The following is a 24714-nucleotide window of genomic DNA, read 5'->3' on the forward strand; positions in this document are numbered from 1 at the left end:
CATGCGAAAGTACCAATGTGTTTCTTCATTGGTTGCTGGAAGAAACATCTTACAAACACTCTCCAGATTATTGACTTTTTAAAGTTTTTCTAGGAAACGTTCTAGATGAATGCTTATTAGTCTTTGTCAGTATATACTTTTCGCAAAGTGTCTCTGTGGCGCAATCGGTTAGTGTGTTCAGCTATTAATCAAAAGGTTGGTGGTTCAATCCCACCCAGGGACGTAATTGACCTTGTGATCAGATTTTGGTGATATTTAAGTAGACAAGTCAAAATTGCAAACCCCCTCTTATGGTGTAGAGTACCTGGCCTTCTCTGATGTAATCAGAGTTAGATTTGATTCAGTGATTTTATAAAAACAGCTAGGAAGCACAATTTAGCAGTGGGTTGCAGAGAAAAAGAAATATGCTGGCAGAAAAATCCAATTGAATGATTAAACAGCTCTTCATTTTCTGGCTTTATTTTTATGCTAACTAATTTGTTCTCTGAAAAGTGTCCACAAAGCCAAGTATCTGATTAACATATTTGTAGTGATGGTTTTTCACCTATTACTAAATTAAACTTGCTTCATTGGAAAGGCAGCAAGATGCATCCTCATTTCAATATCTACTGAAATAATACAGGTTGACACCAGGAAACATTAACGCCACTGCATCCTTGCTGCTTTCTCATGTGGAAGTCTGTTTAATGTGAAAACAAGGTGATATCTAATTAGCACACAGGTAAGGAATTAAGAAAATCTTTATTTAAGGGTGAAGATGTTTCTCACAAAATCGTTGCCCCAATGCATCATTGAAATTCAAGCTGAAAAGATGATTTTAATATATCACTTGTACATTTTGTATTGCTCTTCTGGTGACAATGTAGTTTGTTTTTGTCAATTACCATTTTAATAATCGGGTAAAGAAAATTAATTGGATTTTTGAAAGAAAACAATACTGTCAATATACTATTAAAAAAAATTAAAATGGTAAAAGTTATTGTACTTTAAGTAAAAATAAAAGCTAAAATATCAATCCCAGTTTTGGATTACTTTAATGAACAAAAAAAAAATGCATATAGCAAAGGATAGTTTCAATCTGCCTACCTCTGGGTTATGGGCCCAGCATGCTTCCAGTGCAGTACTCTGCTGCACATGTAAGTGCAAGAGATCCTGAAGCACTCACTCATCATGCGAAAGTACCAATGTGTTTCTTCATTGGTTGCTGGAAGAAACATCTTACAAAAACTCTCCAGATTATTGACTTTTTAAAGTTTTTCTAGGAAACGTTCTAGATGAATGCTTATTAGTCTTTGTCAGTATGTACTTTTTGCAAAGTGTCTCTGTGGCGCAATCGGTTAGTGTGTTCAGCTATTAATCAAAAGGTTGGTGGTTCAATCCCACCCAGGGACGTAATTGACCTTGTGATCAGATTTTGGTGATATTTAAGTAGACAAGTCAAAATTTCGAAAACCCCTGTTATGGTGTAGGGTACCTGGCCTTCTCTGATGTAATCAGAGTTAGATTTGATTCAGTGATTTTATAAAAACAGCTAGGAAGCACAATTTAGCAGTGGGTTGCAGAGAAAAAGAAATATGCTGGCAAAAAAATCCAATTGACTGATTAAACAGCTCTTCATTTTCTGGCTTTATTTTTATGCTAACAAATTTGTTCTCTGAAAAGTGTCCACAAAGCCAAGTATCTGATTAACATCTTTGTAGGGATGGTTTTTCACCTATTACTAAATTAAACTTGCTTCATTGGAAAGGCAGCAAGATGCATCCTCATTTCAATATCTACTGAAATAATACAGGTTGACACCAGGAAACATTAACGCCACTGCATCCTTGCTGCTTTCTCATGTGGAAGTCTGTTTAATGTGAAAACAAGGTGATATCTAATTAGCACACAGGTAAGGAATTAAGAAAATCTTTATTTAAGGGTGAAGATGTTTCTCACAAAATCGTTGCCCCAATGCATCATTGAAATTCAAGCTGGAAAGATGATTTTAATATATCACTTGTACATTTTGTATTGCTCTTCTGGTGACAATGTAGTTTGCTTTTGTCAATTACCATTTTAATAATCGGGTAAAGAAAATTAATTGGATTTTTGAAAGAAAACAATACTGTCAATATACTATTAAAACAAATTAAAATGGTAAAAGTTATTGTACTTTAAGTAAAAATAAAAGAGCAAAAATATCAATCCCAGTTTTGGATTACTTTAATTAACAAAAAAAAAATGCATATAGCAGAGGATAGTTTCAATCTGCCTACCTCTGGGTTATGGACCCAGCATGCTTCCATTACAGTACTCTGCTGCACATGTAAGTGCAAGAGATCCTGAAGCACTCACTCATCATGGGAAAGTACCAATGTGTTTCTTCATTGGTTGATGGAAGAAACATCATACAAAAACTCTCCACATTATTGACTTTTTAAAATGTTTCTAGGAATCGTTCTAGATGAATGCTTATTAGCCTTTGTCAGTATGTACTTTTGCAAAGTGTCGCGGAGGCGCAATCAGTTAGTGTGTAAGGCTTTTAACCAAAAGGTTGGTGGTTCAATCCCACCCAGGGACTTAATTGACCTTGTTATCAGATTTTGGTGATCTTTAAGTAGACAAGTCAAAATTTCAAACCCCCTGTTATGGTGTAGGGTACCTGGCCTTCTCTGATGTAATCAGAGTTAGATTTGATTCAGTGATTTTATAAAAACAGCTAGGAAGCACAATTTAGCAGTGGGTTGCAGAGAAAAAGAAAAATGCTGGCAGAAAAATCCAATTGAGTGATTAAACAGCTCTTCATTTTCTGGCTTTATTTTTATGCTAACTAATTTGTTCTCTGAAAAGTGTCCACAAAGCCAAGTATCTGATTAACATATTTGTAGGGATGGTTTTTCACCTATTACTAAATTAAACTTGCTTCATTGGAAAGGCAGCAAGATGCATCCTCATTTCAATATCTACTGAAATAATACAGGTTGACACCAGGAAACATTAACGCCACTGCATCCTTGCTGCTTTCTCATGTGGAAGTCTGTTTAATGTGAAAACAAGGTGATATCTAATTAGCACACAGGTAAGGAATTAAGAAAATCTTTATTTAAGGGTGAAGATGTTTCTCACAAAATCGTTGCCCCAATGCATCATTGAAATTCAAGCTGGAAAGATGATTTTAATATATCACTTGTACATTTTGTATTGCTCTTCTGGTGACAATGTAGTTTGTTTTTGTCAATTACCATTTTAATAATCGGGTAAAGAAAATTAATTGGATTTTTGAAAGAAAACAATACTGTCAATATACTATTAAAAAAAATTAAAATGGTAAAAGTTATTGTACTTTAAGTAAAAATAAAAGCTAAAATATCAATCCCAGTTTTGGATTACTTTAATGAACAAAAAAAAAATGCATATAGCAAAGGATAGTTTCAATCTGCCTACCTCTGGGTTATGGGCCCAGCATGCTTCCAGTGCAGTACTCTGCTGCACATGTAAGTGCAAGAGATCCTGAAGCACTCACTCATCATGCGAAAGTACCAATGTGTTTCTTCATTGGTTGCTGGAAGAAACATCTTACAAACACTCTCCAGATTATTGACTTTTTAAAGTTTTTCTAGGAAACGTTCTAGATGAATGCTTATTAGTCTTTGTCAGTATATACTTTTCGCAAAGTGTCTCTGTGGCGCAATCGGTTAGTGTGTTCAGCTATTAATCAAAAGGTTGGTGGTTCAATCCCACCCAGGGACGTAATTGACCTTGTGATCAGATTTTGGTGATATTTAAGTAGACAAGTCAAAATTGCAAACCCCCTCTTATGGTGTAGGGTACCTGGCCTTCTCTGATGTAATCAGAGTTAGATTTGATTCAGTGATTTTATAAAAACAGCTAGGAAGCACAATTTAGCAGTGGGTTGCAGAGAAAAAGAAATATGCTGGCAGAAAAATCCAATTGAATGATTAAACAGCTCTTCATTTTCTGGCTTTATTTTTATGCTAACTAATTTGTTCTCTGAAAAGTGTCCACAAAGCCAAGTATCTGATTAACATATTTGTAGTGATGGTTTTTCACCTATTACTAAATTAAACTTGCTTCATTGGAAAGGCAGCAAGATGCATCCTCATTTCAATATCTACTGAAATAATACAGGTTGACACCAGGAAACATTAACGCCACTGCATCCTTGCTGCTTTCTCATGTGGAAGTCTGTTTAATGTGAAAACAAGGTGATATCTAATTAGCACACAGGTAAGGAATTAAGAAAATCTTTATTTAAGGGTGAAGATGTTTCTCACAAAATCGTTGCCCCAATGCATCATTGAAATTCAAGCTGAAAAGATGATTTTAATATATCACTTGTACATTTTGTATTGCTCTTCTGGTGACAATGTAGTTTGTTTTTGTCAATTACCATTTTAATAATCGGGTAAAGAAAATTAATTGGATTTTTGAAAGAAAACAATACTGTCAATATACTATTAAAAAAAATTAAAATGGTAAAAGTTATTGTACTTTAAGTAAAAATAAAAGCTAAAATATCAATCCCAGTTTTGGATTACTTTAATGAACAAAAAAAAAATGCATATAGCAAAGGATAGTTTCAATCTGCCTACCTCTGGGTTATGGGCCCAGCATGCTTCCAGTGCAGTACTCTGCTGCACATGTAAGTGCAAGAGATCCTGAAGCACTCACTCATCATGCGAAAGTACCAATGTGTTTCTTCATTGGTTGCTGGAAGAAACATCTTACAAAAACTCTCCAGATTATTGACTTTTTAAAGTTTTTCTAGGAAACGTTCTAGATGAATGCTTATTAGTCTTTGTCAGTATGTACTTTTTGCAAAGTGTCTCTGTGGCGCAATCGGTTAGTGTGTTCAGCTATTAATCAAAAGGTTGGTGGTTCAATCCCACCCAGGGACGTAATTGACCTTGTGATCAGATTTTGGTGATATTTAAGTAGACAAGTCAAAATTTCGAAAACCCCTGTTATGGTGTAGGGTACCTGGCCTTCTCTGATGTAATCAGAGTTAGATTTGATTCAGTGATTTTATAAAAACAGCTAGGAAGCACAATTTAGCAGTGGGTTGCAGAGAAAAAGAAATATGCTGGCAAAAAAATCCAATTGACTGATTAAACAGCTCTTCATTTTCTGGCTTTATTTTTATGCTAACAAATTTGTTCTCTGAAAAGTGTCCACAAAGCCAAGTATCTGATTAACATCTTTGTAGGGATGGTTTTTCACCTATTACTAAATTAAACTTGCTTCATTGGAAAGGCAGCAAGATGCATCCTCATTTCAATATCTACTGAAATAATACAGGTTGACACCAGGAAACATTAACGCCACTGCATCCTTGCTGCTTTCTCATGTGGAAGTCTGTTTAATGTGAAAACAAGGTGATATCTAATTAGCACACAGGTAAGGAATTAAGAAAATCTTTATTTAAGGGTGAAGATGTTTCTCACAAAATCGTTGCCCCAATGCATCATTGAAATTCAAGCTGGAAAGATGATTTTAATATATCACTTGTACATTTTGTATTGCTCTTCTGGTGACAATGTAGTTTGCTTTTGTCAATTACCATTTTAATAATCGGGTAAAGAAAATTAATTGGATTTTTGAAAGAAAACAATACTGTCAATATACTATTAAAACAAATTAAAATGGTAAAAGTTATTGTACTTTAAGTAAAAATAAAAGAGCAAAAATATCAATCCCAGTTTTGGATTACTTTAATTAACAAAAAAAAAATGCATATAGCAGAGGATAGTTTCAATCTGCCTACCTCTGGGTTATGGACCCAGCATGCTTCCATTACAGTACTCTGCTGCACATGTAAGTGCAAGAGATCCTGAAGCACTCACTCATCATGGGAAAGTACCAATGTGTTTCTTCATTGGTTGATGGAAGAAACATCATACAAAAACTCTCCACATTATTGACTTTTTAAAATGTTTCTAGGAATCGTTCTAGATGAATGCTTATTAGCCTTTGTCAGTATGTACTTTTGCAAAGTGTCGCGGTGGCGCAATCAGTTAGTGTGTAAGGCTTTTAACCAAAAGGTTGGTGGTTCAATCCCACCCAGGGACTTAATTGACCTTGTTATCAGATTTTGGTGATCTTTAAGTAGACAAGTCAAAATTTCAAACCCCCTGTTATGGTGTAGGGTACCTGGCCTTCTCTGATGTAATCAGAGTTAGATTTGATTCAGTGATTTTATAAAAACAGCTAGGAAGCACAATTTAGCAGTGGGTTGCAGAGAAAAAGAAAAATGCTGGCAGAAAAATCCAATTGAGTGATTAAACAGCTCTTCATTTTCTGGCTTTATTTTTATGCTAACTAATTTGTTCTCTGAAAAGTGTCCACAAAGCCAAGTATCTGATTAACATATTTGTAGGGATGGTTTTTCACCTATTACTAAATTAAACTTGCTTCATTGGAAAGGCAGCAAGATGCATCCTCATTTCAATATCTACTGAAATAATACAGGTTGACACCAGGAAACATTAACGCCACTGCATCCTTGCTGCTTTCTCATGTGGAAGTCTGTTTAATGTGAAAACAAGGTGATATCTAATTAGCACACAGGTAAGGAATTAAGAAAATCTTTATTTAAGGGTGAAGATGTTTCTCACAAAATCGTTGCCCCAATGCATCATTGAAATTCAAGCTGGAAAGATGATTTTAATATATCACTTGTACATTTTGTATTGCCCTTCTGGTGACAATGTAGTTTGTTTTTGTCAATTACCATTTTAATAATCGGGTAAAGAAAATTAATTGGATTTTTGAAAGAAAACAATACTGTCAATATACTATTAAAAAAAATTAAAATGGTAAAAGTTATTGTACTTTAAGTAAAAATAAAAGCTAAAATATCAATCCCAGTTTTGGATTACTTTAATGAACAAAAAAAAAATGCATATAGCAAAGGATAGTTTCAATCTGCCTACCTCTGGGTTATGGGCCCAGCATGCTTCCAGTGCAGTACTCTGCTGCACATGTAAGTGCAAGAGATCCTGAAGCACTCACTCATCATGCGAAAGTACCAATGTGTTTCTTCATTGGTTGCTGGAAGAAACATCTTACAAAAACTCTCCAGATTATTGACTTTTTAAAGTTTTTCTAGGAAACGTTCTAGATGAATGCTTATTAGTCTTTGTCAGTATGTACTTTTTGCAAAGTGTCTCTGTGGCGCAATCGGTTAGTGTGTTCAGCTATTAATCAAAAGGTTGGTGGTTCAATCCCACCCAGGGATGTAATTGACCTTGTGATCAGATTTTGGTGATATTTAAGTAGACAAGTCAAAATTTCGAAACCCCCTGTTATGGTGTAGGGTACCTGGCCTTCTCTGATGTAATCAGAGTTAGATTTGATTCAGTGATTTTATAAAAACAGCTAGGAAGCACAATTTAGCAGTGGGTTGCAGAGAAAAAGAAAAATGCTGGCAGAAAAATCCAATTGAGTGATTAAACAGCTCTTCATTTTCTGGCTTTATTTTTATGCTAACTAATTTGTTCTCTGAAAAGTGTCCACAAAGCCAAGTATCTGATTAACATATTTGTAGGGATGGTTTTTCACCTATTACTAAATTAAACTTGCTTCATTGGAAAGGCAGCAAGATGCATCCTCATTTCAATATCTACTGAAATAATACAGGTTGACACCAGGAAACATTAACGCCACTGCATCCTTGCTGCTTTCTCATGTGGAAGTCTGTTTAATGTGAAAACAAGGTGATATCTAATTAGCACACAGGTAAGGAATTAAGAAAATCTTTATTTAAGGGTGAAGATGTTTCGCACAAAATCGTTGCCCCAATGCATCATTGAAATTCAAGCTGGAAAGATGATTTTAATATATCACTTGTACATTTTGTATTGCCCTTCTGGTGACAATGTAGTTTGTTTTTGTCAATTACCATTTTAATAATAGGGTAAAGAAAATTAAGTGGATTTTTGAAAGAAAACAATACTGTCAATATACTATTAAAACAAATTAAAATGGTAAAAGTTATTGTACTTTAAGTAAAAATAAAAGCTAAAATATCAATCCCAGTTTTGGATTACTTTAATGAACAACAAAAAAATGCATATAGCAAAGGATAGTTTCAATCTGCCTACCTCTGGGTTATGGACCCAGCATGCTTCCATTGCAGTACTCTGCTGCACATGTAAGTGCAAGAGATCCTGAAGCACTCACTCATCATGCGAAAGTACCAATGTGTTTCTTCATTGGTTGCTGGAAGAAACATCTTACAAACACTCTCCAGATTATTGACTTTTTAAAGTTTTTCTAGGAAACGTTCTAGATGAATGCTTATTAGTCTTTGTCAGTATATACTTTTTGCAAAGTGTCTCTGTGGCGCAATCGGTTAGTGTGTTCAGCTAACCCTTGTGCACTATCCTGACTTCTCCTCCTGTCTGCTTACTTTGTGCCTTCCAATGCACAATGCAAACTACAGGTAGTGCTGCAGGGCCCACACCCTTTTACTTGCCTTACGGAGCAGCTCTGGAGCTGTTTCAGTGCCAAGCTGCTGTAAGAAATAAGCTTGAATGCTTCAGAGGCTGGGGCATTGTCAACATGAGCCCCACACCAAAGGAGGGTGGAGGTGTTTAATGCGAACTAGGGGTCATCCAAGCGCCGCAAAAGGCCGCCATACCCTGCACGCCCCTTTTCTCTTTTCATATGCAGATGAGGATTGAAGCCAACTTTGACCCACTGCTTGGATGACATCACCATATGCAAATCCATCTGCTGCAGGCCTTCCCCCCGGAATGCTTGCACTAGTTGTTGCATTTGGTTTGTTGTTTGGGGGTGCTTCAGTATTAGGCAGCCTTCTGCCCTCCCATGTTCATCTGAAAATATGTGTTCTCCCTGCAGTTGTTGTCCCAAGATGAGAGTTCCCTTGTGCTGCCTCAGTTGAATCTCCTTTACTTGACAGAGATGTGCCTGAGCAGCGGCCCTCCCCAGCCCTATCCCAAATCATACTTATTTTGCATAGGAGATACCATGGTCATGAAGATTGTTCTCCCAGGGTGAGGTTCATTCATTGCATTTTGGGTATGCTGATCCCTGTGATTTCCCCAAATGTGGGTAACTCGACTGCATTATTTGTGGTAGTGGGGGACTGTGTTTGTGTTTTCCTCTGGTCAGCTCTGGTAAAAGTCAGATTTCTTTGTTTCAGATCTTCCTCTAGCCTTGTTCTTCTTTCGAGAGTTCCCTTGTGCTTCCTCAGTTGGATCTCCTTCAGTTGACAGGGCGGTGCCCGAGCAGCGACCCTCCCCAGCTCAAGCCCAACTCCTACTTACCTGCCAGGTGAGATACTATGATCATGAAGGTGCTTCTTCCAGGGCAAGGCTTACCCATTGCACTCTGGGTGTGCTGCCCCTGCGATTTCCCCAAATGTGGGAAACTTGACTGCATAATTTGTGTTTCCCCTGGTCGGCTCTCGTATAATTCAGATCTCTTTGTCTCAGGTCTCTCTCCAGCCTAGTTTGCTGTCTGTTTCCACTTCTTTTTTCTTGAGCCCCTCCCTTTTATACCCTTGTGCACTATCCTGACTTCTCCTCCTGTCTGCTTACTTTGTGCCTTCCAATGCACAATGCAAACTACACACCCTTTTACTTGCCTTACAGAGCAGCTCTGGAGCTGTTACAGTGCCAAGCTGCTGTAAGAAATCAGCTTGAATGCTTCAGGGGCTGGGGCATTGTCAACATGAGCCCCACACCGAAGGAGGGTGGGGGTGTTTAATGCGAACTAAGGGTCATCCAAGCGCCGCAAAAGGCCGCCATGCCCTGCATGCCCCTTTTCTCTTTTCATATGCAGATGAGGGTTCCAGCCAACTTTGGCCCACTGCTTGGATGACATCACCGTATGCAAATCCGTCTTCTGCAGAACTTCCCCCAGGAATGCTTGTACTAGTTGTTGCATTTGGTTTGTTGTTTGGGGGTGCTTCAGTATTAGGCAGCCTTCTGCCCTCCCATGTTCATCTGAAAATATGTGTTCTCCCTGCAGTTGTTGTCCCCAGATGAGAGTTCCCTTGTGCTGCCTCAGTTGAATCTCCTATACTTGACAGAGATGTGCCTGAGCAGCGGCCCTCCCCAGCCCTATCCCAAATCATACTTATTTTGCATAGGCGATACCATGGTCATGAAGATTGTTCTCCCAGGGTGAGGTTCATTCATTGCATTCTGGGTATGCTGACCCCTGTGATTTCCAAAATGTGGGAAACTCGACTGCATTATTTGTGGTAGTGGGGGACTGTGTTTGTGCTTTCCTCTGGTCAGCTCTGGTAAAAGTCAGATTTCTTTGTCTCAGATCTTCCTCTAGCCTTGTTCTTCTTTCGAGAGTTCCCTTGTGCTGCCTCAGTTGGATCTCCTTCACTTCACAGGGGGTGCCCGAGCAGCAATCCTCCACAGCTCTGGCCCAACTCCTACTTACCTGCCAGGTGAGATACTATGATCTTCACTGTTAGGGCAATCAGGATGTGGAATTCCCTGCCAGGGAAGGTGGTAATGGCGGACTCTGTAATTGGATTTAAAAAAGGAATGGATACATTTCTGAATGAAAAAGCTATCCAAGTTTATAATACTTAAAATATCAACATGGTTAATCCGGGGGTAACATGAGTTGTAGTAGCTAACTAGTCATAATACATTATTAAGCAAGTATGTAGAATCATCACAACTTAAAACAGGTTGAACACGATGGGCAATTTGCCTCTATTCAACCTCAAAAACTATGTTACTATATGTTACTATATTACTATGTTACTGTAGTATACAGAACACCACAATGCAATGAGCAGTGATAGTGAGCACTGATGAGGATACTAGAACTGACACTGAGCAGCAAGATGCAGCACTGGACTATTAGTAATGTACTGTAGTATGCTGAGCACAACAATGCAGCACAAGACAATGAGCAGTGATACTGAGCACTGATGAGGATACTACTGAGAACTGACACTGAGCAGGAGAGACACACTACTAGTATTACTGAGCAGCAATAAGTATCCACTGATACTGAGCACTGATATTGAGATTTCCACTGAGAGAACATAGCCACGTCCTCTCCGCTCTCTCTTCAATGCACGAGTAAAAATGGCGGCAACGCGCAGCTCTTTATATGGAATCCGAATCTCGCGAGAATCCGACAGCGGGATGATGACATTTTCCCTTGTTCATAGAATTTGGGAGTCATTTTGATCCCAAAGTATTATTAACCTCAATAACCATAATTTCCACTCATTTTCAGTCTATTCTTAACACCTTACACCTCACAATATTATTTTTAGTCCTAAAATTTGCACCGAGGTCGCTGGATGACTAAGCTCAGCGACCCAAGTGGCCGACACAAACACCTGGCCCATCTAGGAGTGGCACTGCAGTGTCACGCAGGATAGCCCTTCCAAAAAACACTCCCCAAACAGCACATGACGCAAAGAAAAAAAGAGGCGCAATGAGGTAGCTGTGTGACTAAGCTCAGCGACCCAAGTGGCCGACACAAACACCTGGCCCATCTAGGAGTGGCACTGCAGTGTCACGCAGGATGGCCCTTCCAAAAAACACTCCCCAAACAGCACATGACGCAAAGAAAAAAAGAGGCGCAATGAGGTAGCTGTGTGACTAAGCTCAGCGACCCAAGTGGCCGACACAAACACCTGGCCCATCTAGGAGTGGCACTGCAGTGTCACGCAGGATGGCCCTTCCAAAAACACTCCCCAAACAGCACATGACGCAAAGAAAAAAAGAGGCGCAATGAGGTAGCTGTGTGACTAAGCTCAGCGACCCAAGTGGCCGACACAAACACCTGGCCCATCTAGGAGTGGCACTGCAGTGTCACGCAGGATGGCCCTTCCAAAAAACACTCCCCAAACAGCACATGACGCAAAGAAAAAAAGAGGCGCAATGAGGTAGCTGTGTGACTAAGCTCAGCGACCCAAGTGGCCGACACAAACACCTGGCCCATCTAGGAGTGTCACTGCAGTGTCACGCAGGATGGCCCTTCCAAAAAACACTCCCCAAACAGCACATGACGCAAAGAAAAAAAGAGGCGCAATGAGGTAGCTGTGTGACTAAGCTCAGCGACCCAAGTGGCCGACACAAACACCTGGCCCATCTAGGAGTGGCACTGCAGTGTCACGCAGGATGGCCCTTCCAAAAAACACTCCCCAAACAGCACATGACGCAAAGAAAAATGAAAGAAAAAAGAGGTGCAAGATGGAATTGTCCTTGGGCACTCCCACCCACCCTTATGTTGTATAAACAGGACATGCACACTTTAACCAACCCATCATTTCAGTGACAGGGTCTGCCACACGACTGTGACTGAAATGACGGGTTGGTTTGGACCCCCACCAAAAAAGAAGCAATTAATCTCTCCTTGCACAAACTGGCTCTACAGAGGCAAGATGTCCACCTCATCATCATCCTCCGATTCATCACCGTGTACATCCCCCTCCTCACAGATTATCAATTCGTCCCCACTGGAATCTACCATCTCAGCTCCCTGTGTACTTTGTGGAGGCAATTGCTGCTGGTCAATGTCTCCACGGAGCAATTGATTATAATTCATTTTAATGAACATCATCTTCTCCACATTTTCTGGAAGTAACCTCGTACGCCGATTGCTGACAAGGTGAGCGGCGGCACTAAACACTCTTTCGGAGTACTACTTGTGGGAGGGCAACTTAGGTAGAATAAAGCCAGTTTGTGCAAGGGCCTCCAAATTGCCTCTTTTTCCTGCCAGTATACGTACGGACTGTCTGACGTGCCTACTTGGATGCGGTCACTCATATAATCCTCCACCATTCTTTCAATGGTGAGAGAATCATATGCAGTGACAGTAGACGTCATGTCCGTAATCGTTGGCAGGTCCTTCAGTCCGGACCAGATGTCAGCATCAGCAGTCGCTCCAGACTGCCCTGCATCACCGCCAGCGGGTGGGCTCGGAATTCTGAGCCTTTTCCTCGCACCCCCAATTGCGGGAGAATGTGAAGGAGGAGCTGTTGACCGATCAAGTTCCACTTGACTTGATAATTTTCTCACCAGCAGGTCTTTGAACCCCTGCAGACTTGTGTCTGCCGGAAAGAGAGATACAACGTAGGTTTTAAATCTAGGATCGAGCACGGTGGCCAAAATGTAGTGCTCTGATTTCAACAGATTGACCACCCGTGAATCCTGGTTAAGCGAATGAAGGGCTCCATCCACAAGTCCCACATGCCTAGCGGAATCGCTCTGTCTTAGCTCCTCCTTCAATGTCTCCAGCTTCTTCTGCAAAAGCCTGATGACGGGAATGACCTGACTCAGGCTGGCAGTGTCTGAACTGACTTCACGTGTGGCAAGTTCAAAAGGTTGCAGAACCTTGCACAACGTTGAAATCATTCTCCACTGCGCTTGAGACAGGTGCATTCCACCTCCTATATCGTGGTCAGATGTATAGGCTTGAATGGCCTTTTGCTGCTCCTCCATCCTCTGAAGCATATAGAGGGTTGAATTCCACCTCGTTACCACTTCTTGCTTCAGATGATGGCAGGGCAGGTTCAGGCGTTTTTGGTGTTGCTCCAGTCTTCTGTACGTGGTGCCTGTACGCCGAAAGTGTCCCGCAATTCTTCTGGCCACCGACAGCATCTCTTGCACACCCCTGTCGTTTTTTAAATAATTCTGCACCACCAAATTCAAGGTATGTGCAAAACATGGGACGTGCTGGAATTTGCCCAGATATAATGCACGCACAATATTGCTGGCGTTGTCCGATGCCACAAATCCACAGGAGAGTCCAATTGGGGTAAGCCATTCTGCGATGATCTTCCTCAGTTGCCGTAAGAGGTTTTCAGCTGTGTGCGTATTCTGGAAAGCGGTGATACAAAGCGTAGCCTGCCTAGGAAAGAGTTGGCGTTTGCGAGATGCTGCTACTGGTGCCGCCGCTGCTGTTCTTGCGGCGGGAGTCAATACATCTACCCAGTGGGCTGTCACAGTCATATAGTCCTGAGTCTGCCCTGCCCCATTTGTCCACATGTCCGTGGTTAAGTGGACATTGGGTACAACTGCATTTTTTAGGACACTGGTGAGTCTTTTTCTGAGGTCTGTGTACATTTTCGGTATCGCCTGCCTAGAGAAATGGAACCTAGATGGTATTTGGTACCGGGGACACAGTACCTCAATCAAGTCTATAGTTGGCTCTGAAGTAATGATGGATACCGGAACCACGTTTCTCACCGCCCAGGATGCCAAGGCCTCAGTTATCCGCTTTGCAGCAGGATGACTGCTGTGATATTTCATCTTCCTTGCAAAGGACTGTTGGACAGTCAATTGCTTGGTGGAAGTAGTAAAAGTGGTCTTACGACTTCCCCTCTGGGATGACCATCGACTCCCAGCAGCAACAACAGCAGCGCCAGCAGCAGTAGGCGTTACACTCAAGGATGCATCGGAGGAATCCCAGGCAGGAGAGAACTCGTCAGAATTGCCAGTGACATGGCCTGCAGGACTATTGGCATTCCTGGGGAAGGAGGAAATTGACACTGAGGGAGTTGGTGGGGTGGTTTGCGTGAGCTTGGTTACAAGAGGAAGGGATTTACTGGTCAGTGGACTGCTTCCGCTGTCGCCCAAAGTTTTTGAACTTGTCACTGACTTATGATGAATGCGCTGCAGGTGACGTATAAGGGAGGATGTTCCGAGGTGGTTAACGTCCTTACCCCTACTTATTACAGCTTGACAAAGGCAACACACGGCTTGACACCTGTTGTTCGCATTTCTGTTGAAATACTTCCACACCGAAGAGCAGTTTTTTTTGGTATTTTCACCAGGCATGTCAATGGCCATATTCCTCCCACGGACAACAGGTGTCTCCCCGGGTGCCTGACTTAAACAAACCACCTCACCTCCCCAGCGCCAGCAACACCCATATCCTCCTCATCCTGGTGTACTTCAACACTGACATCTTCAATCTGACTATCAGGAACTGGACTGCGGGTGCTCCTTCCAGCACTTGCAGGGGGTGTGCAAATGGTGGAAGGTGCATGCTCTTCACGTCCAGTGTTGGGAAGGTCAGGCATCGCAACCGACACAATTGGACTCTCCTTGTGGATTTGTGATTTTGAAGAACGCACAGTTCTTTGCTGTGCTTTTGCCAGCTTAAGTCTTTTCATTTTTCTAGCGAGAGGCTGAGTGCTTCCATCCTCATGTGAAGCTGAACCACTAGCCATGAACATAGGCCAGGGCCTCAGCCGTTCCTTGCCACTCCGTGTGGTAAATGGCATATTGGCAAGTTTACGCTTCTCCTCCGACGATTTTTATTTAGATTTTTGAGTCCTTTTTTTTACTGATCTTTTGTGTTTTGAATTTTACATGCTCTGTACTATGACATTGGGCATCGGCCTCGGCAGACGACGTTGATGGAATTTCATCGTCTCGGCCATGACTAGTGGCAGCAGCTTCAGCACGAGGTGGAAGTGGATCTTGATCTTTCCCTATTTTTGGAACCTCAACATTTTTGTTCTCCATATTTTAATAGGCACAACTAAAAGGCACCTCAGGTAAACAATGGAGATGGATGGATACTAGTATACTTATGGATGACGAGTGACTGACGACACAGAGGTAGCTACAGCCGTGGACTACCGTACTGCGTCTGCTAGTATAGAGATGATAATTAATGATATAAAAAAAATATATATATAACTACTGTAGGTATATATTATATAATGACGGACCTGGTGGACACTGTCAGCAGACTGCTAAACTACTAGTATGATGAAGACAGAAAAAAAAACCCCACCACAGGTAGGTAGGTATACAATTATGGACGAGCACTGACGACACAGAGATAGCCACAGCCGTGGCCTACCGTACTGCGTCTGCTAGTATAGAGATGATAATTAATGATATAAAAAAAAATATATATAACTACTGTAGGTATATATAATGTAATGACGGACCTGGTGGACACTGTCAGCAGACTGCTAAACTACTAGTATGAAGAAGATAGAAAAAAAACTTCACCACAGGTAGGTATACAATTATGGACGAGTGACGACACAGAGGTAGGTACAGCCGTGGACTACCGTACTGCGTCTGCTAGTATAGATAATATACTAAATATATTACTACTGTAGGTATATAATATAATGACGGACCTGGTGGACACTGTCAGCAGACTCCTAAACTACTAGTATGAAGAAGATAGAAAAAAAAACCCACCACAGGTAGGTAGGTATACAATTATGGATGAGCACTGACGACACAGAGATAGCCACAGCCGTGGCCTACCGTACTGCGTCTGCTAGCATAGATAATATACTAAATATATTACTACTGTAGGTATATAATATAATGACGGACCTGGTGGACACTGTCAGCAGACTGCTAAACTACTAGTATGAAGAAGATAGAAAAAAAAACCCCACCACAGGTAGGTATACAATTATGGACGAGTGACGACACAGAGGTAGGTACAGCCGTGGACTACAGTACTGCGTCTGCTAGTATAGATAATATACTAAATATATTACTACTGTAGGTATATAATATAATGACGGACCTGGTGGACACTGTCAGCAGACTCCTAAACTACTAGTATGAAGAAGATAGAAAAAAAAACCCCACCACAGTTAGGTATACAATTATGGACGAGTGACGACACAGAGGTAGGTACAGCCGTGGACTACCGTACTGCGTCTGCTAGTATAGATAATATACTAAATATATTACTACTGTAGGTATATAATATAATGACGGACCTGGTGGACACTGTCAGCAGACTCCTAAACTACTAGTATGAAGAAGATAGAAAAAAAACACCCCACCACAGGTAGGTATACAATTATGGACGAGCACTGACGACACAGAGATAGCCACAGCCGTGGACTACCGTACTGCGTCTGCTAGTATAGATAATATAATAAATATATTACTACTGTAGGTATATAATATAATGATGGACCTGGTGGACACTGTCAGCAGACTCCTAAACTACTAGTATGAAGAAGATAGAAAAAAAAAACCCACCACAGGTAGGTAGGTATACAATTATGGACGAGCACTGACGACACAGAGATAGCCACAGCCGTGGACTACCGTACTGCGTCTGCTAATATAGAGATGATAAAGATGATAGAGATGAAAAAAAAATATAACACTACTGCAGGTAAATATTTATATAATATAATGTATGACCGACCTGCTGGACACTGTCAGCAGAATGCGTTTATAGAATAAAAAAAAAAAACACCACAGGAGTGTTTAACTTTTTCAGGCAGACAATATACTGGTGGTCACACTGGCAGCAAAAGTGTGCACTGTACTCCTGCTATAACTGCTCCCCAGTCTCCCCCACAATTAAGTTGTGTGAGCAGTGAGCACTCAGCACAGTCAGATATACATAGATGATATATCATGCAGCACACTGAGGCTGAGCACATATATGGTATGTGTATCGTTTTTTTTCAGGCAGAGAACGGATTATAAATAATAAAACTGGTGGTCACTATCAGCAAAACTCTGCACTACTGAGTACTCCTGACAAGTTCAACTGCTCCCCAAATTAGTAGTAAATCAAATGTCACTCGTCTCTATCTTCTAATCTAAACGGAGAGGACGCCAGCCACGTCCTCTCCCTATCAATCTCAATGCACGTGTGAAAATGGCGGCGACGCGCGGCTCCTTATATAGAATCCGAGTCTTGTGAGAATCCGACAGCGGGATGATGACGTTCGGGCGCGCTCGGGATAACCGAGCAAGGCGGGAGGATCCGAGTCTGCTCGGACCCGTGCAAAAAAGGGTGAAGTTCGGGCGGGTTCGGATTCCGAGGAACCGAACCCGCTCATCTCTAATGGCCACCCAGCATGACGCCTCCCTTCTTGACCATGCTGTAATTGCAGTCGCACTGCAGTTCAGCGTGATCATAAAAAATGGTGTAGCCTCCTGCTGGTGCAGACTGTATGTGCGCGCAGGAAGCCGCCACCATTTTTGTGATCACAGCGGCTGAATGTGATGTCATACAGCCGCTGTGACCACGCCCCCTGTGTCTCCTCCATTGCAGACCCCATTTTGAAGCCTTGCCCCCGCACCGCTCCATCCCTGACTTGGAAATGGAGTGTTGCTGACCCCCCTCTCCCCCCCTGCCCCGATTGACAGGCAGAGGCGATCGCATTCTCTGCGGGGTGCCGCAGAAAATGCAGGCACATGCGTATGCTCTTAGCAATTTTTGCAGTTGGATCGCTTATTGTGATTGCAATCCAACCTGAATCAGGCCCTATTACCTATCACAATGCGCTGCGGGCAGTACAAAATTGGTTTAATATAGGAGAAAAACCCCCAGACCTGTGCTCCTTAACTGTACCTGGTGGCTAGTGGAGCGGCTGCCCAGTAATCAGTGTCCACGACAGTGCGCACACGGTCCACCCCCTACGGCCACGCTCCCCTTCATCAGCGGCCTCGTGATCCGGAAGGGCGGTGTGTGTGTGACTGACCTTAGGAAGAAACCGGAGCCTCCGCTGCAGTGACCCAGCAACCAGGGCACGGGAGTATACAGCGCCGCTGGGAGTGATGAAGCTGCAGTAAAGATGTCTATTAGACCTAGCCTGCTGCAGCCCTTGTAGATTCTCATAAAACAAGTTCTTCTTTTCTTGTCAAAATTAATAGCTAAGAATAGGCTGCCTGAGGCAGGCCCCTGTTAAGTGGCCTGCTACTGAAGGCACCAACTACAAACTGAGCTCCCTGTTCATGGAAGCGGGGTTATAGAGGAGAATGCACTGAGCTTCTTGGGAACAGTCAAAAGCTTTGAGCCGGTTGGTGCCTCAGATCAAGATCCTACTCTACACACCAATGTGAATCCTTGTGGAGTCCAGTGTACCCCACAGAAGAAATTAATGTGTCACACCCATTGGCAGCAACCTTAGAATAGCTGCTGACGGGCACAATTGAGAAAGGAAGGGGGGGGGGGACATTTGAATCCAACACATAGATGCAATTCAAATATGTAATTTGTACCTTCCTATTTTAAAATATAATGGATGAACCTCACCCTGTGAGAACAATCTTCATGATCAAGAGATCTCATATGCAAAATAAGTATGAGTTGGGATAGGGCTGGGGAGGGTGGCTGCTCGGGCAGCCCCTCCCCCGTCAAGTTAAGGAGATTCAACTGAGGAAGCACAAGGGAACTTTCGTCTGGGGACAACAACTGCAGGGAGACCACATCTTTTCAGATGAACATGGGAGGGCGGAAGGCTGCCTAATACTGAAGCACCATCAAATATCAAACCATATGCAACAACTAGTACAAGCATTCCTGGGGGAAGGTCTGCAGAAGACGGATTTGCATACGGTGATGTCATCCAAGCAGTGGGCCAAAGTTGGCTGGAACCCTCATCTGCATATGAAAAGAGAAAAGGGGCATGCAGGGCATGGCGGCCTTTTGCGGTGCTTGGATGACCCTTAGTTCGCATTAAACACCCCCACCCTCCTTTTGTGTGGGGCTCATGTTGGCTCTGCCCCAGCCCCTGAAGCATTCAAGCTGATTTCTTGCAGCAGCTGGGCACTGTAACAGCTCCAGAGCTGCTCTGTAAGGCAACTAAAAGGGTGTGGGCCCTGCAGCACTACCTGTAGTTCGCATTGTGCGTTTGAAGGCACAAAGTAAGCAGACAGGAGGATAAGTCAGGATAGTGCGCAAGGGCATAGAAGGGAGCGGCTCAAGAAAAGAGAAGTGGAAACAGACAGCAAACTAGGCTGGAGAGAGACCTGAGACAAAGAGATCTGAATTATACGAGAGCCGACCAGGGGAAACACAAATTATGCAGTCAAGTTTCCCACATTTGGGGAAATCGCAGGGGCAGCACACCCAGAGTGCAATGGGTGAGCCTTGCCCTGGGAGAAGCACCTTCATGATCATAGTATCTCACCTGGCAGGCAAGTAGGAGTTGGGCTAGAGCTGGGGAGGGTCGCTGCTCGGGTACCCCCCTGTAAAGTGAAGGAGATCCAACTGAGGCAGCACAAGGGAACTCTCGAAAGAAGAACAAGGCTAGAGGAAAATCTGAGACAAAGAAATCTGACTTTTACCAGAGCTGACCAGAGGAAAGCACAAACACAGTCCCCCACTACCAAAAATAATGCAGTCAAGTTTCCCACATTTGGGGAAATCACAGGGGTCAGTATACCCAAAATGCAATGAATGAACCTCACCCTGGGAGAACAATCTTCATGACCATGGTATCTCCTATGCAAAATAAGTATGATTTGGAATAGGGCTGGGGAGGGCCGCTGCTCAGGCACATCTCTGTCAAGTAAAGGAGATTCAACTGAGGCAGCACAAGGGAACTCTCATCTGGGGACAACAACTGCAGGGAGAACACATATTTTCAGATGAACATGGGAGGGCAGAAGGCTGCCTAATACTGAAGCACCCCCAAACAACAAACCAAATGCAACAACTAGTGCAAGCATTCCTGGGGGAAGTTCTGCAGAAGACGGATTTGCATACGGTGATGTCATCCAAGCAGTGGGTCAAAGTTGGCTTCAACCCTCATCTGCATATGAAAAGAGAAAAGGGGCGTGCAGGGCTTGGCGGCCTTTTGCGGTGCTTGGATGACCCCTAGTTCGCATTAAACTCCTCCACCCTCCTTTGGTGTGGGGCTCATGTTGGCCATGCCCCATCCCCTGAAGCATTCAAGCTGATTTCTTGCAGCAGCTGGGCACTGTAACAGCTCCAGAGCTGCTCTGTAAGGCAAGTAAAAGGGTGTGGGCCCTGCAGCACTACCTGTAGTTTGCATTGTGCATTGGAAGGCACAAAGTAAGCAGACGGGAGGAGAAGTCAGGATAGTGCACAAGGGTATAGAAGGGAGCGGCTAAAGAAAAGAGAAGTGGAAACAGACAGCAAACTAGGCTGGAGAGAGACCTGAGACAAAGAGATCTGAATTATACGAGAGCCGACCAGGGGAAACACAAATTATGCAGTCAAGTTTCCCACATTTGGGGAAATCGCAGGGGCAGCACACCCAGAGTGCAATGGGTGAGCCTTGCCCTGGGAGAAGCACCTTCATGATCATAGTATCTCACCTGGCAGGTAAGTAGGAGTTGGGCTAGAGCTGGGGAGGGTCGCTGCTCGGGCACCCCCCTGTCAAGTGAAGGAGATCCAACTGAGGCAGCACAAGGGAACTCTCGAAAGAAGAACAAGGCTAGAGGAAGATCTGAAACAAAGAAATCTGACTTTTACCAGAGCTGACCAGAGGAAAACACAAACACAGTCCCCCACTACCACAAATAAAGCAGTCGAGTTTCCCACATTTGGGGAAATCACAGGGGTCAGCATACCCAGAATGCAATGAATGAACCTCACCCTGGGAGAATAATCTTCATGACCATGGTATCTCCTATGCAAAATAAGTATGATTTGGGATAGAGCTGGGGAGGGCCGCTGCTCAGGCACATCTCTGTCAAGTAAAGGAGATTCAACTGAGGCAGCACAAGGGAACTCTCATCTGGGGATAACAACTGCAGGGAGAACACATATTTTCAGATGAACATGGAGGGCAGAAGGCTGCCTAATACTGAAGCACCCCCAAACAACAAACCAAATGCAACAACTAGTGCAAGCATTCCTGGGGGAAGGCCTGCCGCAGATGGATTTGCATATGGTGATGTCATCCAAGCAGTGGGTCAAAGTTGGCTTCAACCCTCGTCTGCATATGAAAAGAGAAAAGGGGCGTGCAGGGCATGGTGGCCTTTTGCGGCGCTTGGCTGACCCCTAGTTTGCATTAAACACCTCCACCCTCCTTCGGTGTGGGGCTCATGTTGGCTATGCCCCAGCCCCTGAAGCATTCAAGCTGATTTCTTGCAGCAGCTGGGCACTGTAACAGCTCCAGAGCTGCTCTGTAAGGCAAGTAAAAGGGTGTGGGCCCTGCAGCACTACCTGTAGTTTGCATTGTGCATTGGAAGGCACAAAGTAAGCAGACGGGAGGAGAAGTCAGGATAGTGCACAAGGGTATAGATGGGAGGGGCTCAAGAAAAAAGAAGTGGAAACAGACAGCAAACTAGGCTGGAGAGAGACCTGAGACAAAGAGATCTAAATTATACGAGAGCCGACCAGGGGAAACACAAATTATGCAGTCAAGTTTCCCACATTTCGGGAAATCGCAGGGGCAGCACACCCAGAGTGCAATGGTGGGCCTTGCCCTGGGAGAAGCACCTTCATGATCATAGTATCTCACCTGGCAGGTAAGTAGGAGTTGGGCTAGAGCTGGGGAGGGTCGCTGCTCGGGCACCCCCCTGTCAAGTGAAGGAGATCCAACTGAGGCAGCACAAGGGAACTCTCGAAAGAAGAACAAGGCTAGAGGAAGATCTGAAACAAAGAAATCTGACTTTTACCAGAGCTGACCAGAGGAAAACACAAACACAGTCCCCCACTACCACAAATAAAGCAGTCGCGTTTCCCACATTTGGGGAAATCACAGAGGTCAGCATACCCAGAATGCAATGAATGAACCTCACCCTGGGAGAACAATCTTCATGACCATGGTATCTCCTATGCAAAATAAGTATGATTTGGAATAGGGCTGGGGAGGGCCGCTGCTCATGCACATCTCTGTCAAGTAAAGGAGATTCAACTGAGGCAGCACAAGGGAACTCTCATCTGGGGACAACAACTGCAGGGAGAACACATATTTTCAGATGAACATGGGAGGGCAGAAGGCTGCCTAATACTGAAGCACCCCCAAACAACAAACCAAATGCAACAACTAGTACAAGCATTCCTGGGGGAAGTTCTGCAGAAGACGGATTTGCATATGGTGATGTCATCCAAGCAGTGGGTCAAAGTTGGCTTCAACCCTCGTCTGCATATGAAAAGAGAAAAGGGGCGTGCAGGGCATGGCGGCCTTTTGCGGCGCTTGGATGACCCCTAGTTCGCATTAAACACCTCCACCCTCCTTCGGTGTGGGGCTCATGTTGGCTATGCCCCAGCCCCTGAAGCATTCAAGCTGATTTCTTGCAGCAGCTGGGCACTGTAACAGCTCCAGAGCTGCTCTGTAAGGCAAGTAAAAGGGTGTGGGCCCTGCAGCACTACCTGTAGTTCGCATTGTGCGTTGGAAGGCACAAAGTAAGCAGACAGGAGGAGAAGTCAGGATAGTGCGCAAGGGCATAGAAGGGAGCGGCTCAAGAAAAGAGAAGTGGAAACAGACAGCAAACTAGGCTGGAGAGAGACCTGAGACAAAGAGATCTGAATTATACGAGAGCCGACCAGGGGAAACACAAATTATGCAGTCAAGTTTCCCACATTTGGGGAAATCGCAGGAGCAGCACACCCAGAGTGCAATGGGTGAGCCTTGCCCTGGGAGAAGCACCTTCATGATCATAGTATCTCACCTGGCAGGTAAGTAGGATTTGGGCTAGAGCTGGGGAGGGTCGCTGCTCGGGTACCCCCCTGTCAAGTGAAGGAGATCCAACTGAGGCAGCACAAGGGAACTCTCGAAAGAAGAACAAGGCTAGAGTAAAATATGAGACAAAGAAATCTGACTTTTACCAGAGCTGACCAGAGGAAAGCACAAACACAGTCCCCCACTACCACAAATAATGCAGTCAAGTTTCCCACATTTGGGGAAATCACAGGGGTCAGCATACCCAGAATGCAATGAATGAACCTCACCCTGGAAGAACAATCTTCATGACCATGGTATCTCCTATGCAAAATAAGTATGATTTGGAATAGGGCTGGGGAGGGCCGCTGCTCAGCCCTATTCCAAATCATACTTATTTTGCATAGGAGATACCATGGTCATGAAGATTATTCTCCCAGGGTGAGGTTCATTCATTGCATTCTGGGTATGCTGACCCCTGTGATTTCCCCAAATGTGGGAAACTCGACTGCTTTATTTGTGGTAGTGGGGGACTGTGTTTGTGTTTTCCTCTGGTCAGCTCTGGTAAAAGTCAGATTTCTTTGTTTCAGATCTTCCTCTAGCCTTGTTCTTCTTTCGAGAGTTCCCTTGTGCTGCCTCAGTTGGATCTCCTTCACTTGACAGGGGGGTGAGATACTATGATCATGAAGGTGCTTCTCCCAGGGCAAGGCTCACCCATTGCACTCTGGGTGTGCTGCCCCTGCGATTTCCCCAAATGTGGGAAACTTGACTGCATAATTTGTGTTTCCCCTGGTCGGCTCTCGTATAATTCAGATCTCTTTGTCTCAGGTCTCTCTCCAGCCTAGTTTGCTGTCTGTTTCCACTTCTCTTTTCTTTAGCCGCTCCCTTCTATACCCTTGTGCACTATCCTGACTTCTCCTCCCGTCTGCTTACTTTGTGCCTTCCAATGCACAATGCAAACTACAGGTAGTGCTGCAGGGCCCACACCCTTTTACTTGCCTTACAGAGCAGCTCTGGAGCTGTTACAGTGCCCAGCTGCTGCAAGAAATCAGCTTGAATGCTTCAGGGGATGGGGCATGGCCAACATGAGCCCCACACCAAAGGAGGGTGGAGGAGTTTAATGCGAACTAGGGGTCATCCAAGCACCGCAAAAGGCCGCCAAGCCCTGCACGCCCCTTTTCTCTTTTCATATGCAGATGAGGGTTGAAGCCAACTTTGACCCACTGCTTGGATGACATCACCGTATGCAAATCCGTCTTCTGCAGAACTTCCCCCAGGAATGCTTGCACTAGTTGTTGCATTTGGTTTGTTGTTTGGGGGTGCTTCAGTATTAGGCAGCCTTCTGCCCTCCCATGTTCATCTGAAAATATGTGTTCTCCCTG

At 43.7% G+C, this 24714-nt stretch overlaps 12 non-coding genes and 1 pseudogene across 12 annotated transcripts; 5 read left to right on the forward strand and 8 right to left on the reverse strand.

Moving 5' to 3' along the window:
• Positions 1 to 8969: 8969 nt before the first annotated feature.
• On the forward strand, positions 8970 to 9133 carry LOC135040103 (U1 spliceosomal RNA). Its single transcript, XR_010234048.1, has one exon. It is a non-coding gene; the product is annotated as a U1 spliceosomal RNA (small nuclear RNA).
• Positions 9134 to 9285: 152 nt separating this feature from the next.
• Positions 9286 to 9448, forward strand: LOC135040074 (U1 spliceosomal RNA). The gene has a single exon (XR_010234023.1). It is a non-coding gene; the product is annotated as a U1 spliceosomal RNA (small nuclear RNA).
• A 655-nt stretch (positions 9449 to 10103) lies between these two features.
• On the forward strand, positions 10104 to 10266 carry LOC135040113 (U1 spliceosomal RNA). Its single transcript, XR_010234057.1, has one exon. It is a non-coding gene; the product is annotated as a U1 spliceosomal RNA (small nuclear RNA).
• Positions 10267 to 19737: 9471 nt separating this feature from the next.
• LOC135040080 (U1 spliceosomal RNA) lies at positions 19738 to 19900 on the reverse strand. Its single transcript, XR_010234029.1, has one exon. It is a non-coding gene; the product is annotated as a U1 spliceosomal RNA (small nuclear RNA).
• A 152-nt stretch (positions 19901 to 20052) lies between these two features.
• LOC135040136 (U1 spliceosomal RNA) lies at positions 20053 to 20216 on the reverse strand. The gene has a single exon (XR_010234078.1). It is a non-coding gene; the product is annotated as a U1 spliceosomal RNA (small nuclear RNA).
• A 674-nt stretch (positions 20217 to 20890) lies between these two features.
• Positions 20891 to 21053, reverse strand: LOC135040132 (U1 spliceosomal RNA). The gene has a single exon (XR_010234074.1). It is a non-coding gene; the product is annotated as a U1 spliceosomal RNA (small nuclear RNA).
• A 152-nt stretch (positions 21054 to 21205) lies between these two features.
• On the reverse strand, positions 21206 to 21369 carry LOC135040106 (U1 spliceosomal RNA). The gene has a single exon (XR_010234051.1). It is a non-coding gene; the product is annotated as a U1 spliceosomal RNA (small nuclear RNA).
• A 694-nt stretch (positions 21370 to 22063) lies between these two features.
• LOC135040086 (U1 spliceosomal RNA) lies at positions 22064 to 22204 on the reverse strand (annotated as a pseudogene).
• Positions 22205 to 22356: 152 nt separating this feature from the next.
• Positions 22357 to 22520, reverse strand: LOC135040121 (U1 spliceosomal RNA). The gene has a single exon (XR_010234065.1). It is a non-coding gene; the product is annotated as a U1 spliceosomal RNA (small nuclear RNA).
• A 674-nt stretch (positions 22521 to 23194) lies between these two features.
• Positions 23195 to 23357, reverse strand: LOC135040060 (U1 spliceosomal RNA). Its single transcript, XR_010234009.1, has one exon. It is a non-coding gene; the product is annotated as a U1 spliceosomal RNA (small nuclear RNA).
• A 152-nt stretch (positions 23358 to 23509) lies between these two features.
• LOC135040101 (U1 spliceosomal RNA) lies at positions 23510 to 23673 on the reverse strand. The gene has a single exon (XR_010234046.1). It is a non-coding gene; the product is annotated as a U1 spliceosomal RNA (small nuclear RNA).
• Positions 23674 to 23722: 49 nt separating this feature from the next.
• Positions 23723 to 23886, forward strand: LOC135040107 (U1 spliceosomal RNA). The gene has a single exon (XR_010234052.1). It is a non-coding gene; the product is annotated as a U1 spliceosomal RNA (small nuclear RNA).
• Positions 23887 to 23984: 98 nt separating this feature from the next.
• LOC135040087 (U1 spliceosomal RNA) lies at positions 23985 to 24147 on the forward strand. The gene has a single exon (XR_010234034.1). It is a non-coding gene; the product is annotated as a U1 spliceosomal RNA (small nuclear RNA).
• The last annotated feature ends 567 nt before the right edge of the window (positions 24148 to 24714 follow it).

This window comes from Pseudophryne corroboree, unplaced genomic scaffold (genome assembly GCF_028390025.1).
Source record: "Pseudophryne corroboree isolate aPseCor3 unplaced genomic scaffold, aPseCor3.hap2 scaffold_729, whole genome shotgun sequence".
NCBI lineage: Eukaryota > Metazoa > Chordata > Amphibia > Anura > Myobatrachidae > Pseudophryne > Pseudophryne corroboree.